Here is a 14,633-nt window from a genome sequence, read left to right as displayed (position 1 = left end):
TACAAAAAGCTGGGTGTGGTGGCGCATGCCTGTAATCCCAGCTACTCAGGAGGCTGAGGTAGGAGAATCACTTGAACTTGGGAGGCGGTGGTTGCAGTGAGCCGAGATGGTGCCATTGCACTCCAGCCTGGGCAACAAGAGTGAAACTCTGTCTCAAAAAATATATATATATACACACAAACAATTTTATTTTGTAAATATATACATAATTGTATATAGATGTGGTGTACATGTGATATTTTGATACATGCATACAATGTGTAATAATCAAATCGGTATTTAGGATATCCATTACTTTAAACATTATTTCTTTGTGTCCAGAACATTTCAAATCTTCTATCTATTTGAATTACAAAATAAATTACAGTTAACTCTAGTCATTCTAATGTGCCATCAAACACTAGAACTTACTCTGTCTAACTGTATGCTTGTTGTTGTATTTTACACACTATGGCGGCTTTTACTGCCCTCAAGAGAAACTCCAGGCCACCTGCTTCACCCACCCTCCTGTAGGACCAAAGGAAACACCCAGAGGGCAAAACAAAAAGGGGGGCTCAAACCAACAGGGAGCCAGCCCCACCGCAAGCCAGACTAGACCTAACTCGTGCCCTCCACGCTCAGGCGTGGGAGCCAGGGCTGCGCCGCAGGGTGACAGCGAACGCATTCTGAACGTGTGGTAATCAGGTCCCCTGTGCTGTGCTGAGAAAGTGTAGACAGGGGCCGAGATGACGAGCAATGCGCTGTGGAAGGGAATAGGGGAAGCAGAAGGGCGCGAACAGAAGTACCGGAGGGAGAGCCCAGGCTCTCAGGCAGCAGCCGGCGCAGGCCAGGTGGGAGCCGGCTGCAGGCGGGGCAGCAGGGAGGCCCTCACTCCTCCTTGTCGCTGGGACCATCTACTGCAGCCTGCAGCTTAGCGTGCCCCTCCAGCGGGGTCGTACTCCTTGGTGAGGCCTTCGGACTGCTTCCACGTGGCCAGAGCCTGGTTTTCAGCTTTCTCTAGTTTTTGCTTAGTGCTGGCCAGCTTTTCAGGGCAGCCTTCAGGCTCCTGTTCTCTCCGTCCAACTTCACCTCAGATGTCCGACTTGCCTCCGTCAAAAGCACCTCCCATTTTTTTTTTTTTTTTTTTTTTGAGATGGAGTTTCGTTCTTGTTGCCCAGGCTGCAGTGCAATGGCTCAATCTGCTCACCGCAACCTCTGCCTCCCAGGTTCAAGCAATTCTCCTGCCCTCAGCCTCCTGAGTAGCTGGGATTATAGGCAGGCGCCACCATGCCCCGCTAATTTTGTATTTTTAGTAGAGATGGGGTTTCTCCATGTTGGTCAGGCTGGTCTCGAACTCCCAACTTCAGGGGATCTGACTGCCTCCGCCTCCCAAAGTGCTGAGATTACAGGTGTGAGCCACCATGCCCGGCCAGCAGCTCCCTTCTTGAGCTTGTCATTCTCCATGTGCTTGGCCTCCTCACTAGCACTCTGCCTCACGGCTTTTTAAAGGCTTCTTCGGAGTCCAGCCTGCTGCAAGATGAGAGTCACCAGGTGTCTAAGCAAGAAATACAGCAGCAAGGAAAAGCCAGCAATGTAGAGATTCCTCTGGGCACGGGAAAGCTTCGTGTGGAAGTGTTCCATGGCCCAGGATTGGAGGTTCACCTCTTCAGTCACATCATCATACTTCTGAATCTCACGCACAGCATCGACGACCAGCAGCACGAGGATGACGATGAGAACCGCAAAGAACGTGTTGCCACTGGACACTACCAACTCCACCAGCCAGGACTTGAAAATCTTCTGCCATCTTTTGGGAGAAATGAAGGGAATGCAGAGAAGCAACACAACAAAGGCCTCCGCATAGAGGAAGGTGGCAACTGTGGTCCGCTGCAGACCCAGCCTGAGGCCAGGAGGTTTCCCACAGGGAGACGGGAGCTTGTTTGCGAGTTTCCCGCAGTCAGCCCTAACTGTACTTTTTTTTTTTTTTTTTTTTTTTGAGACGGGGTTTCGCTCTTGTTACCCAGGCTGGAGTGCAATGGCGCGATCTCGGCTCACCGCAACCTCCGCCTCCTGGGTTCAGGCAATTCTCCTGCCTCAGCCTCCTGAGTAGCTGGGATTACAGGCATGTGCCACCATGCCCAGCTAATTTTTTGTATTTTTAGTAGAGACGGGGTTTCACCATGTCGACCAGGATGGTCTCGAACTCTTGACCTCGTGATCCACCTGCCTCGGCCTCCCAAAGTGCTGGGATTAAAGGCTTGAGCCACCGCGCCTGGCCTTAACTGTACGTTTTTACATATTAGCCAACCTTCCCCACTCCTAGCCTCTGGTAACTATCATTCTAGTTTTCACCTCCATAAGATCAACTCTTTTAGCCCCCATATAGGAATAAGAACATGAGGACTGGGCGTGGTGCTCACGTCTGTAATCCCAGCACTTTAGGAGGCCAAGGCCAGAGGATTGCTTTAGCCTAGGAGTTTGAAACTAGCCTGGGCCACAGAGTGAGACCCCATCTCTACAAAACAAAAAGTAGCTGGGTGTGGTGGTATGTACCTGTAGTTCCACCTACTCGTCAGGCCAAGGTGAGAGGATTGCTTGAGCCTGGAAGGTCAAGGCTGCAGTGAGCTGTGACTGTGCCACGCACTGCAGCCTGGGTGACAGAGCAAGACTTTGTGTCAAAAAAAAAAAAGCATGGTCATTTTAACAATACTAATTCTTCCGATCTACCAATCCATGAACACGAGATGTCTTTCCATTTGTTTTCCATTTGTCCCGTCCAGTTTCTTTCATCAGTGTTTTGTAGTTTTTGTGGTAGAGGTCTTTTTCCTCCTTGATTAAATTTATTTCTAGGTAGTAGGGTTGCTTTTTTCTTCTTTTTCTGAGACAGGGCTTCACTCTTGTTGCCCAGGATGCAATGCAATGGCACGATCTTGGCTCACTGCAACCTCCGTCTCCCAGGTTCAGCGATTCTCCTGCCTCAGCCTCCCGAGTAGCTGGGATTACAGGCATGCACCACCATGCCCAGCTAATGTTTTGTATTTTTAGCAGAGATGGGGTTTCCTCCATGTTGGTCAGGCTGGTCTCGAACTCCCAACCTCAGGTGATCCACCCACCCCGGCCTCCCAAACTGATGGGATTACAGGCATGAGCCACAACACCCAGCCAGGGTTGCTTACTTGATTTCTTTTAGCTAATTCATTATTGGTGTATAGAAATACTAGTTTTCGTATATTGATTTTGTATCCTATAACCTTAGCAAATTTATCAGTTCTAAGAGATTTTTGGTGAGGTGTTTAGATTTTTCCAAAGAGAGACTATTTGACTTCCTTTATTTATTTATTTATTTATTTAAAGACGAGTCAAGTGCACTGGTGAGAAGTGGGGAAGGAGTAGTACAAGGAGCTCAATTTGTAACTTACCGTGAGATTGAGGTAAGTCACTACTTTCAGACTGGACTGACTTCCTTTGTTCCAATTTGGATGCCTTTTACTTTAATTTCTTTCTCTTGCCTGATCGCTCTAGCTAAGACTTTCAGGACTATGTGGATCAAGAGTGATGAAAGTGGGCATCTTTATCTTCTTCCAGTTCTTAGAGGAAAGGCATTCCTGCATTCCCACACTCGGTATGATGATAGCTGTGGTTTGTCATTTACGGAGTTTGTTAAGTTGAGGTATGTTTCTTCTATGCCTAATTTGTTGAGAATATTTATCATGAAGGATGTTGAATTTTATCGAATGCTTTTTCTGCAACTATTGGGATGATCATATGGTTTTTATCCTTTATTCTGCTGATGTGATGTATCCATCGTTATTGATTTGTGCATATTGAACCATCTTTGCATTTCTGGAGTAAATCCCACTTGATCATGGTGTATTATCCTTTTGATGTGCTGTTGGATTTGGCTTGCTAGTAGTTAGTGGAGGGTTTTTGAAGCTATGTTCATCAGGAATATTGGCCTGTTTTCTTTTTTTGTTGTGTTTTTGTCTGGTTTTGGTGTTAGGGTAATTCTGGCCTTATAGAATGAGTTAGGAAGAATTTCTTCCTCTTCAGTTTTTGGAAGAGTTTGAGAAAATTGATATTATTTCTTCTTTATAAGATTGCACCACTGCACTCCAGCCTGGGCAACAAAAGCAAAACTCCGTCTCAAAAAAAAAAAAAAAGATTATGTATTCACAGCTGTTAGATGAAATGTTTGGCAAATGCTACGTGCATTTGGTCTGGAGTGTAGTTTAAGTCCAGGGTTTGTTTGTTGATTTTCCATCTAGATGATCTATCCATTACTGAGGGTGGGGTTTTGATGTCCCCAACTATTACTATATTGGAGTCTATCTATCTATCTATCTATCTATCCATCTAGGAGACAGGGTCTCACTCTGTCACCTAGGCTGGAGTGCAGTGGCACGATCTGAGCTCACTGCAGCCTTGACTTCTTAGACTCGAGCAATCCTCCCACCGCAGCCTCCCCAGTAGCTAGGACTACAGATGCATCCATCATGCCTGGCTAATTTTTTGTACTTTTATAGAGGTGGGAGTCTTGCTATGTTGCCCAGGCTGGTCTTGAACTCCTGGGCTCAAAAGATCCTCCTGTCTTGGCATCCCAAAGTGCTGGGATTACAGGCACGTACCACCGTGCCTGGCCTATCTCTTCCTTTAGATCTAATAATATTTGCTTTATATACCTGGATGCTCAAATGTTGGTTGCATATATATTTAGAATTGTTATACCCTCTTGCTGAATTGATCCTTTAATGATTATATTATGACCTTCTTTGGTTTTTTTTCCTCAGTGTTTCTAACTTAAAGTCTGTTTTATTTGATATAATTATAGCTATTTCTGCTTGCTTTTGTTTCCCACTTTCATAGAATAGCTTTTTTCATTCCTTCGCTTTCATTCTAAATATGTCTTTACAGGTAAAGTGAGTATTTTTATAGGCAGCATATAGTGGCATCATTTAAAAAAAATGCATTCAGCCAGACTATATCTTTTTTTTTTTTTGAGACGGAGTTTCGCTCTTGTTACCCAGGCTGGAGTGCAATGGCGCGATCTCGGCTCACCGCAACCTCTGCCTCCTGGGTTCAGGCAATTCTCCTGCCTCAGCCTCCTGAGTAGCTGGGATTACAGGCACGTGCCACCATACCCAGCTAATTTTTTGTATTTTAGTAGAGACGGGGTTTCACCATGTTGACCAGGATGGTCTCGATCTCTTGACCTCGTGATCCACCCGCCTCGGCCTCCCAAAGTGCTGGGATTACAGGCTTGAGCCACCGCGCCCGGCTTAGACTATATCTTTTAAGTGGGGAATTTAGTCTGCTTACATCCAAGGTTATAATTCATATGTGAGGACTTATTCCTGTCATTTTTGTTGTTTTCTAATTGTTTTGTATATCAGTTCTTTCTTTCTCTCTTGTTGGATAACATCGCAGTTTGGTGGTTTTCTGTAATGCTAATGTTTGAGTCCTTTCTCTTTCTCATTCAGGTGTCTACTCTACTAGTGAGTTTTATACTTGCATGCGTTTTGATGATGGTAGATATTGTCTTTTTGCTTCTAGATGTAGGATTCCATTAAGAATTTATTGTAGGAGGTGTCTAGAGGTAATTACTTCTTCCAGTTTTTGCTTGTCTGGGAAAGACTTTATTTCTCCTTTATTTTTGAAGGATAAGTTTGTTGGGTATAGTATTATTCTTGACTGGAAGTTCCCCCCTCCCCCACTTTCAGCACTTTAAATATATCATTCCATTCTTTTCTGCTTTGCTAAGTTTCTGCTGAGAAATCTGCTGTTAGTCTGGTGGGGATTTCCTTTTATGTTAGTTGATGCTTTTCTCTTGCTAAATATATATATTTGAGATGGGGTCTTGCTCTGTTGCCCATGCTGGAGTGCAGTGGTTTGATCATGGCTCAGTGCAGCCTTGACTACTTGGGCTCAAGAGATTCTTCCACCTCAGCTTCCTGAGTACCTGGAGCCATAGGTACATGCCACCACGAGTGGCTAATTTTTACATTATTTATAGAGATGAAGTCTCACTATGTTGCCCAAGCTGGTCATAAACTCCTGGGGCTCAAGGGATTCCCCTTCCTTGGCCTCCCAAAATGCTGGAATCATAGGTGTGACTTCCCATGCCTGGCCTGCTCTTGCTGTTTGTAGAATTCTCTGTTTTTGACGGAATATATTTGAGAATCTTTAAGCTTCTTATATCTGGATGTCTGTATCTTTTGCAAGACTTGGGGGAATTTTTCAGCTATTATTTCGTCAAATAGGTTTTCTATAACTGTGTCTATCTCTTTGCCTTCTGGAACTCCCCAATTTTAACATTTGGTTGCCTTACGGCGTCCCATGTATTTCTTCTTTGTCTTCTTCTTCCTTTTCTTTTTAGTTTTGGTCTGACTGGGTTATTTCAAAATATCACCAAAAAGCGACTAGAACTGATAAACAAATTCGGTGAAGTTGCAGGATACGAAATCAACCTTAAAAACTCAGTAGCATTTCTAGATGTCAATAACAAACAATCTGAAAAAGAAATCAAGAAAGCAATTTCACAACAGCCACAAAGAAATTTATTTATTAGGCCAGGTGTGGTGGCTTATGCCTGTAATCCTAGCACTTTGGGAAGCCGAGGTGGGTGGATCACCTGAGGTCAGGAGTTCACGACCAGCCAGGCCATCATGGTGAAACCCCATTAAAAAAAAAGAAGAAGAAATTTATTTATTTTTATTTTTGAGACAGGGTCTTGCTCTGTCACCCAGGCTGGAGCGCAGTGCATAATCTTGGCTCACCTCAGCTTCAACCTCCAGGGTTCAAGCGATCCTCTTGCCTAAGCCTCCTGAGTAGCTGGGACCACAGGTATACAACACAGTGCCCAGCTAATTTTTGTAGATACAAAGTTTTACCATGTTGCCCAGGCTGGCCTTGAATTCCTGAGCCAAGCAATCCCTGCTCCTAGGCCTCTCAGAGTTCTGGGATTACAGGTATGAGCCACTGCTCCCAGTCAAAAATTAAATACCTAGGAATGAACTTAACCAAAGAAGTGAAAGATCTCTACAATGAAAACTATAAAACATTGGTGAAAGAAACTGAAGACAACACAAAAAATGTAAAGATATTCCATGTTCATGGATTGGAAGAATAAATATTGTTAAAATGCCCATACTACCCAAAGCAGTCTACAGATTCAATGTAATCCCTATCCAAATATCAATGACATTCTTCACAGAAATAGAAGAAAAAAAATCCTAAAGTTGATATGGAAGACCCTGAATATTCAAAGCTATCCTGAGCAAAAAGAACAAAAGCTGGAGGAATCACATTACCTGGCTTCAAATTATACTACAGAGCTATAGTAACCAAAACAGCATGGTACTGGGCAGAGTGGACCTGTTCTAAGGCCCCTGGATGGTATGCATGAGTGGCTGGCAGCAGCAACAAACATGACAGATACTTCCAACTTTTGGATCTTAGGATGCCTTCGTATTTTTAAAAGTTGCTAAGTACTGCAAAGAACCTTAAAATAGGGATTATATATATTTCAAATTAAAACAAAATAATTAAATGTTACCCACTTAAGAATGACAGGCCAGGCACAGTGGCACACTGTAATCCCAGCACTTTGGGAGGCCGAAGCATAAGGAACACTTGAGCCCAGGAGTTTGTGACCAGCTTGCGCAACATAGAAAGATGCTGTCTCTACAAAAAATAAATTTTCCAGGTATGGTGTCACACCTGTCCCAGCAACTTGGGAGGCTGAGGTGGGAAGATGGCTTGAGCGTGGGGGTATCGAGGCTGCAGTGAGCTGTGACTGTGCCACTGCACTCCAGCCTGGGCAACAGAGCAAGACTATCTAAAAGAAAAAAAAAGAATAACAATAAGAAACCCATTACGTGTTTACATATTATTGTGAAAAATAATGATAGCTTCCCAAACAAAACTATTTAGTGAGAAGAGTGACATTGTTTGACATTTTTGTCTATCTCGGATTCTTCATTCAATTTGTTTTGCTATCATAAGTGATACAGCCTCTGAAAAACTCTACTGCAGTCAGGAGAGAATGAAAATGTAAAACATAAATAATGGCTTAGTATGATCACAAAAGGAATTTTGTCTGCAAGTACCCCCTGAGAGGGTCTCAAGGACCAGCAGGGTTACATGGATTATACATGGAGAAGCTCCTTAGAGTAAAACTCACCGCTGGATAGCATTGACACACTCATGCACATATGCTTCCAATCAGCTTTTCAGTGCTCGTATTAGTTGGGATATTAGTTAAAGTCTAAGCTGCTGTTCCAAGGAGACCCCAGAATACAGGGGACTAAAGAAGATGCAAGTTAATTTCTTTTTGCTCCACAGGTCATTCACAGACCCAGGTTTCTTTCGCTGGTTTTTCATCCCCTAAAAGATTATCTTCATCTAAGCAAGGGACAACTGTTCTAGATCGCAGAAAAGGGAAAGTAGAGGAAACTCAGGGCAGCAATCTTGTTTTAAGCAAATGAGGCAGCAGCAGCATGTACACTTTCCACTCCATTTCATTGTTGAAAAGCTGGTTGCGGCCGGGCGCGGTGGCTCAAGCCTGTAATACCAGCACTTTGGGAGGCCGAGGCGGGTGGATCACGAGGTCGAGAAATCGAGACCATCCTGGTCAACATGGTGAAACCCCGTCTCTACTAAAAATACAAAAAATTAGCTGGGCATGGTGGCGCGTGCATGTAATCCCAGCTACTCAGGAGGCTGAGGCAGGAGAATTGCCTGAGCCCAGGAGGCGGAGGTTGCGGTGAGCCGAGATCGCGCCATTGCACTCCAGCCTGGGTAACAAGAGCGAAACTCCATCTCAAAAATAAATAAATAAATAAATAAATAAATAAATAAATAAATAAATAAATAAAATAAATAAATAAAAGCACAAATTAAAAAGTTAAAAAAAAAAAAAAAGAATAAAGTAAAGAAGCCCACTTTTGGCCGGGCGTGGTGGCTCATGCCTGTAATCCAAGGACTTTGGAGGCCAAGGCAGGTGGATCACCCGAGGTCGGGAGTTCAAGACCAGCCTGACAAACATGGTGAAACCCCGTCTTTGAAAAAAAAAAAAAAAAAAAAAAAAGCAGCAGCAGCCCACTCTTACTCCTCTCTAAACCCTGGTTGAGAAGGCTGTAGAAGAGGCTGCCAGGAAATAGGGCAGTGTTCTGGGCAGAGGTGAAGACAGAGGAGAATTTGCCAATCACAGACTAGAAGCACCAGAGGGCCCGTGGATGAGCGAGGAGGACTCAGGGGTGCGGGGCAGGGAGGGATTGGGGACTGAGTCGGGTTAGAGACGCACAGAGCCGTGTGAGGCCTGAGAGGCAGCACGATGCTCGGTGAACACCCAGGCTTGGACTTCTCGTGGTGATGGAGGTGAAGAAGGAAGGGAGGCGGGGCAGAATGGTCTCTGCTGGTCTCTGGGGTGCGTGTGGGCTCGAGTCTCTTCCTGTCCCTTGGTAACCTGGCCTTCCTCCACAATGGCTCTTAGAGGCCCGCTAATGGGGATGCCAGAGTCTGTGTCCTGCTCATTCTCTTCCTCTCATCTGTTTTCTTTATTGCAGTGAAACCTGGAAGTGCTGTGCCTTCCCCACAGACAGGGTGGCTGCCTTAGCACTAGTCTTGTATCTCAACTTTTTGTCCACTCCCTAAACTCCTGGAGGCCAGGACCATGTCAATTTATCTTTGGGTCCCTTGTGTTTCGGACCGTGCTGTGGATTACAGGCAGGGGCCACCACGCCCGGCTAATTTTGTATTTTTAGTAGAGATGAGGTTTCTCCATGTTGGTCAGGCTGGTCTCAAACTCCTGACCTCAGGAGATCCGCCCGCCTCAGCCTCCCAAAGTGCTGGGATTATAGGCGTGAGCCCCCATGCCCGGCCTCATTTTCCATGTATTTCTTGAGTGCCTACTGTGTATCGGACACTGTGTTAGACCCTGGGAATACTAAGTGTATATGAGTGTGCTTGTTCTTCCTGGTGGAACCCCAAATCCCCAGATGCATTTGCTGTCCTGCACTCTGAGCAGAGAGGACAGCCCCTGGGGCTTACATCAACCTGGCTCACTCGGCAGCTGCCTCCAGGTGCGTGTAGCCGATGGGAGACCCTGGCGTTTCCTTCTTTTTCCCCTTGCTTTGGGCTGTGTTTCTGCAGCCTCTTTAGGATCAGCCCTCCCTCCCTCCTTCACGGCTTCAGCTCTCCAGGGACTTTGGTAACACTGTTCTACTCCCCCCACTGCCATCCAACACACAGAATGGGGAGACACTGTCCTGGTCATCTCAGGGCCCTGAGCAGTGGCTAAGTTCACAGAGGCCTCCTGGGCAGTGACCTGGGTAGACCAGCTGTTTGTGATCAGCTCCTCCCTTCCTTCATGCTGCTCCCCGCCTGGCACAGCACAGCTGCCAGCACTCAGAGAAGTGACTAGAGAGGATCTCCTGGCCTTCAGAGCCCAGGGCCTGACACACAGAACACAGAATTCATTGGAAAGAAGAAAGAAAGGGAAGGAGGGCTGGAGAAGGAAGGGAGGGAGGCTGGACCTTGCATCTGTGTCCGTCTTGTGAATCCCTTTTCCCTGGGTCACTAAGCCTGAGGTGATAACCAAGTAGGCTTGGTTATCTGAAAGGTCACAGATCATGCAAAGGGATACTCTGTTGTAGGGAAAGGCCACCGAACTCGAGAATCAGGAGGCCTGGGTTAGATCCCAGCCTTGTCGTGCTTGCCAGTTCTGTGATCTGGAGCAACACATTTGGCCTTAGTTTCCTGCTCTGCAAAACGAGCACAGCTCTCATGCTCCAAAGGGGTGCACAAAAGCCCCTCAAGCTTGCCAAGCACGGTGGCACACACCTGTAGTCCCAGCTACTGCAGATGCTGAAGTAGGGTTGCTTGAGCTCAGGAGTTTGAGGCCAGCCTGAGCAGCATAGTGAGACCCTCGCCTCAAGAAAAAAATACAATAAAATAAAAGCACACTTCAAGGCTATGTAGATGCTAGGTGCTGTTACAATCACATCCGAGCTCATCCCCAGGGCAGGATGTCCTCCTCACACAGGACTCTCCCTGCATCCTCAGAAATGTAGTCACAGCCAGGAGTGATAAGACATTTCATCCTAATTGGATGCCACACAATGAACTCTTTTTTTTTGAGACAGAGTCTTGTTCTGTCACCCAGGCTGGAGCGTAGTGGCGTGATCTCGGCTCACTGCAACTTCTGCCTCCCAGGTTCAAGAAATTCTCATGCCTCAGCCTCCCGAGTAGCTGGGATTACAGGCGCCCACCACCACGCCTGACTAATTTTTTTAAAATTTTATTTTTAGTAGAGATGGGGTTTCACTGTATTGGCCAGGCTGCTCTCAAACTCCTGACCTCAGGTGATCTGCCCACCTGAGCCCCCCAGAGTGCTGGGATTATAGGCATGAACCACCACGCCCAGCCTTTCTTTCCATTTTATTCGCCATTTTTTTTTCAAGGTGACTTAAAACGAACTCGACAGGAGCATCACACCCCTTCCCCTCCCCTAGGATCTTCCAATAGGCAAAAATTTTCAGCTCCTAAAAGCCCACGTGGAAAAAGAAAGCAGATGGGCTCTGGGAAGTGCTGACAAAGCCCCAGGAAGGGCTCTGAGTCCCCTGTGCCCTCTAGAGGTCAGGTGGAGGGGTTAGGGCAGGAGATGGGCCTGCAGAGACCTGGACCAGAAGGGATGAGGCAGTGGCTGAGTGTGGAGCACCCAGTACGTGAGAGGCCGTGTGTCAGACTCTAAGGAAACAGAGGTGAAGCCAGCACTCGGCCCCAAGGGGCTTTCAGGCTGGCCAGAAGCATTTGGATGGGACAGGGCGGGCTGTGGGTGGCTCGAGCCTCCTGCCCCCTCACCAGATGCCGTGGAAGCACCCCAGATGTGGTCTGGGAAGGAGTCTTGCTGGGGTCAAGTCTCAGCTCCGGCCAGAGCAAATGTCTCCTACATGGGGAGGTGGAGTTTCTGTTGGGGGGTAAACGACTGGGACTGGGCCCAATTCAGTGACTGGTCAGAAGGTACTGAGGTCCTATGCTCCGGGGACTTGCCTTCCAAGCCGACCAGGGACAAAAAGTAATGCTCTCTACATCCACTAGGAGGAGCCAGTGTCCTTGAGTGGACTGCAGGGGGGCCCCCCCCTCTAGGGACAGGGAGCATTCAGCAGGTGGGAAGAGAGAGCGGTCAGTGTGTCGCCCACCCTCCCCCCCCCCGAACACTTCCCCTTTGACCTGGGTCCTGGCTGTCCCCTTCTCTGCCACACATGGTGGTGGTGGGCAGTGGGGCTCCAGTTTTACGGCCATAGACAGATTGTGCATAAGTCAAAAGCAAATCTATAATTCACCTCACCAACCCAGAGGGTGGGCAAATTAGGGGGGCAGTTTGGGTAAAGTCATTCCACCTATCTGAGCCTCCGTTTCTGAACTGTACAATGCAAGCCTTGTTTAGCTGAATATTTTTGTTTGTTTGTTTGTTTGTTTGTTTTTTGAGACGGAGTTTCGCCCTTGTTACCCAGGCTGGAGTGCAATGGCGCTATCTCGGCTCACCGCAACCTCCACCTCCTGGGCTCAGGCAATTCTCCTGCCTCAGCCTCCTGAGTAGCTGGGATTACAGGCACGCGCCACCATGCCCAGCTAATTTTTTGCACTTTTAGTAGAGACGGGGTTTCACCATGTTGACCAGGATGGTCTCGATCTCTCGACCTCGTGATCCACCCGCCTCGGCCTCCCAAAGTGCTGGGATTACAGGCGTGAGCCACCGCGCCCGGCTGTTTGTTTGTTTTTGTTTTGAGACGGAGTCTCGCTGTGTTGCCCAAGCTGGGTCCTGGCTCACTGTAACCTCCACCTCCCAGGTTCAAGCCATTCTCGTGCTTCAGCCTCCAGAGTAGCTGGGATTACAAGTGTCCGCCACCACGCCTGGCTAATTTTTGTATTTTTAGTAGAGACAGGGTTTTACCATGTTGGCTAGGCTGGTCTTGAACTACTGACCTAGTGATCTGCCTGCCTTGGCCTCCCAAAGCACTGAGATTACAGGCATGAGCCACCACGTTTGGCCTAGCCAGATGTTTTCTAAGGCGTCACTAGCGGGATTTTGAAGTCCAGTGATTCCTGGTGCTGCCCCTTTCCCTCTACCCTTGGCCTTTCCTGATTTCTGCAAGTGCACACCACCAGCTGGTCCCATTACAGAGCTTCCTGCCCCTACATTCACCCCCAGTGCAGAGACATTCCTCTGGCAGGTGTCAGAGGCAGAGTCCCTGGGAAACTAGGAGACCTGTGCCAAGACCCACACTCTGGGCATCACCTGGGCCCCTCTCTCCGGCGCACGTTTTATTTCCAAGCACAGACTGTGTTTCCAATTCAACCAGATCTCTCCACCCGCACGTCCCTCAGGCACCTGCACCCCAATGTGCCCAAGGCTTAGCTCTCCACCCCGACTCCAGGCTGCTGTCCATTTCAGGGGTGGCCCAGCACCCTCCCAGTCCCCCAAGCCTGAAGTCTGGGTGTAAACATCACATCTCTTCTCCCACCTTCTCTTTCCGTATTCATGTGGCCAGAAAGTCCAGACAGGCTTACCTTGAATGCGCTCACCTCTCCTTTCTCCCGCTGCCCCTGCCCTGGTGCAGCCTTCATCATTTCTTTCCGGAACCGGCTGGTCTCTCTGACTCCAGTCTGTCCTCTCTCCAATCTATCATCTATCTATGCTGCTGCCAGAGAGCTCTTTCTAAAGCCCAAATCTGATTATGCACATCTCTGCTTTAAAATCTTGGCTGTAGCCTCGTGGCCTAAAGATAAATCCCAAGTTCTAATGAGGCTTCCAAGTCCATTCATGGTCTGACCCTTGCTTCCCAGTCCAGGCTGATTTCCCAGCACGCTCCTGGGCCCGTCCACGCCACATTTCTCCTCACCCTCTGATCCACCTGTGTTCTCTCAGGGTTTTTGCCTTTGCAAACACGGTCCCCTCAGCCAAGAACTACGACCCTGCTTTTTGCTTGGTGAACTTGGACTTCTTGAAGACTGAGCTCAAGGTGGTTCAGCCATTCCCAACAGTCCCAGGCAAGGTTTCCATCACCCTTCTTATATTTCTTTAGACTCTCTCTGCCTCCTGCACTAGACCGTAAGTCCCTGTTTAGCTCTGTATCTCCACATCTAGCCAATGCTTGGTTGTGCGGTAGGGATTTCATACAGGTGTTGAATGAATGAACGAGGGCATGCATGAGTGGTCTAGGAAATTGCATGCTTCCTGTTTTCTCTGCTGGAGCCCACTGCACGAGGGAGCGGGAAAGTGGTAGGAGATGAGATGGGGGACATGGGTGGAGGCCAGACCAAGTAGGGTTTTGTGAACCAAAAATACAGAGTCTAGATGGTTTTTCTCTTACTGGATCGCAGGTACGCAGATTTCATCAACCAACCACACTCCTCAGAATGATGTCTTATCATCTTCATCGTTGTCCTTGTCATCTATTTTTTGGTCCCTCTCTCATATACAGTGAGGGTCCGTAAACATTTATCTTATGTGAATCCTTCCACCCTCCCGACTTTTACTTACAGGAGAATTTGCGATTCATTCTCAAAGCAATGAGAAGTCTTTGGAGGCTTTCAAACAAGGGAGTGACGTGATCTGATTTTCATTTTATAAAGATTGCTCTGTCTGCTCCATG

At 47.3% G+C, this 14,633-nt stretch overlaps 1 pseudogene; it reads right to left on the bottom strand.

Annotated features, from left to right (window-relative positions):
• Nucleotides 1-867: 867 nt before the first annotated feature.
• Nucleotides 868-14,418, bottom strand: LOC120366819 (B-cell receptor-associated protein 31-like; annotated as a pseudogene).
• Nucleotides 14,419-14,633: the final 215 nt, after the last annotated feature.

The sequence above is a fragment of the Saimiri boliviensis genome, chromosome 17, assembly GCF_048565385.1.
Source record: "Saimiri boliviensis isolate mSaiBol1 chromosome 17, mSaiBol1.pri, whole genome shotgun sequence".
NCBI classification, from domain to species: domain Eukaryota; kingdom Metazoa; phylum Chordata; class Mammalia; order Primates; family Cebidae; genus Saimiri; species Saimiri boliviensis.
This window is presented reverse-complemented; position numbering and strand designations above follow the sequence as displayed.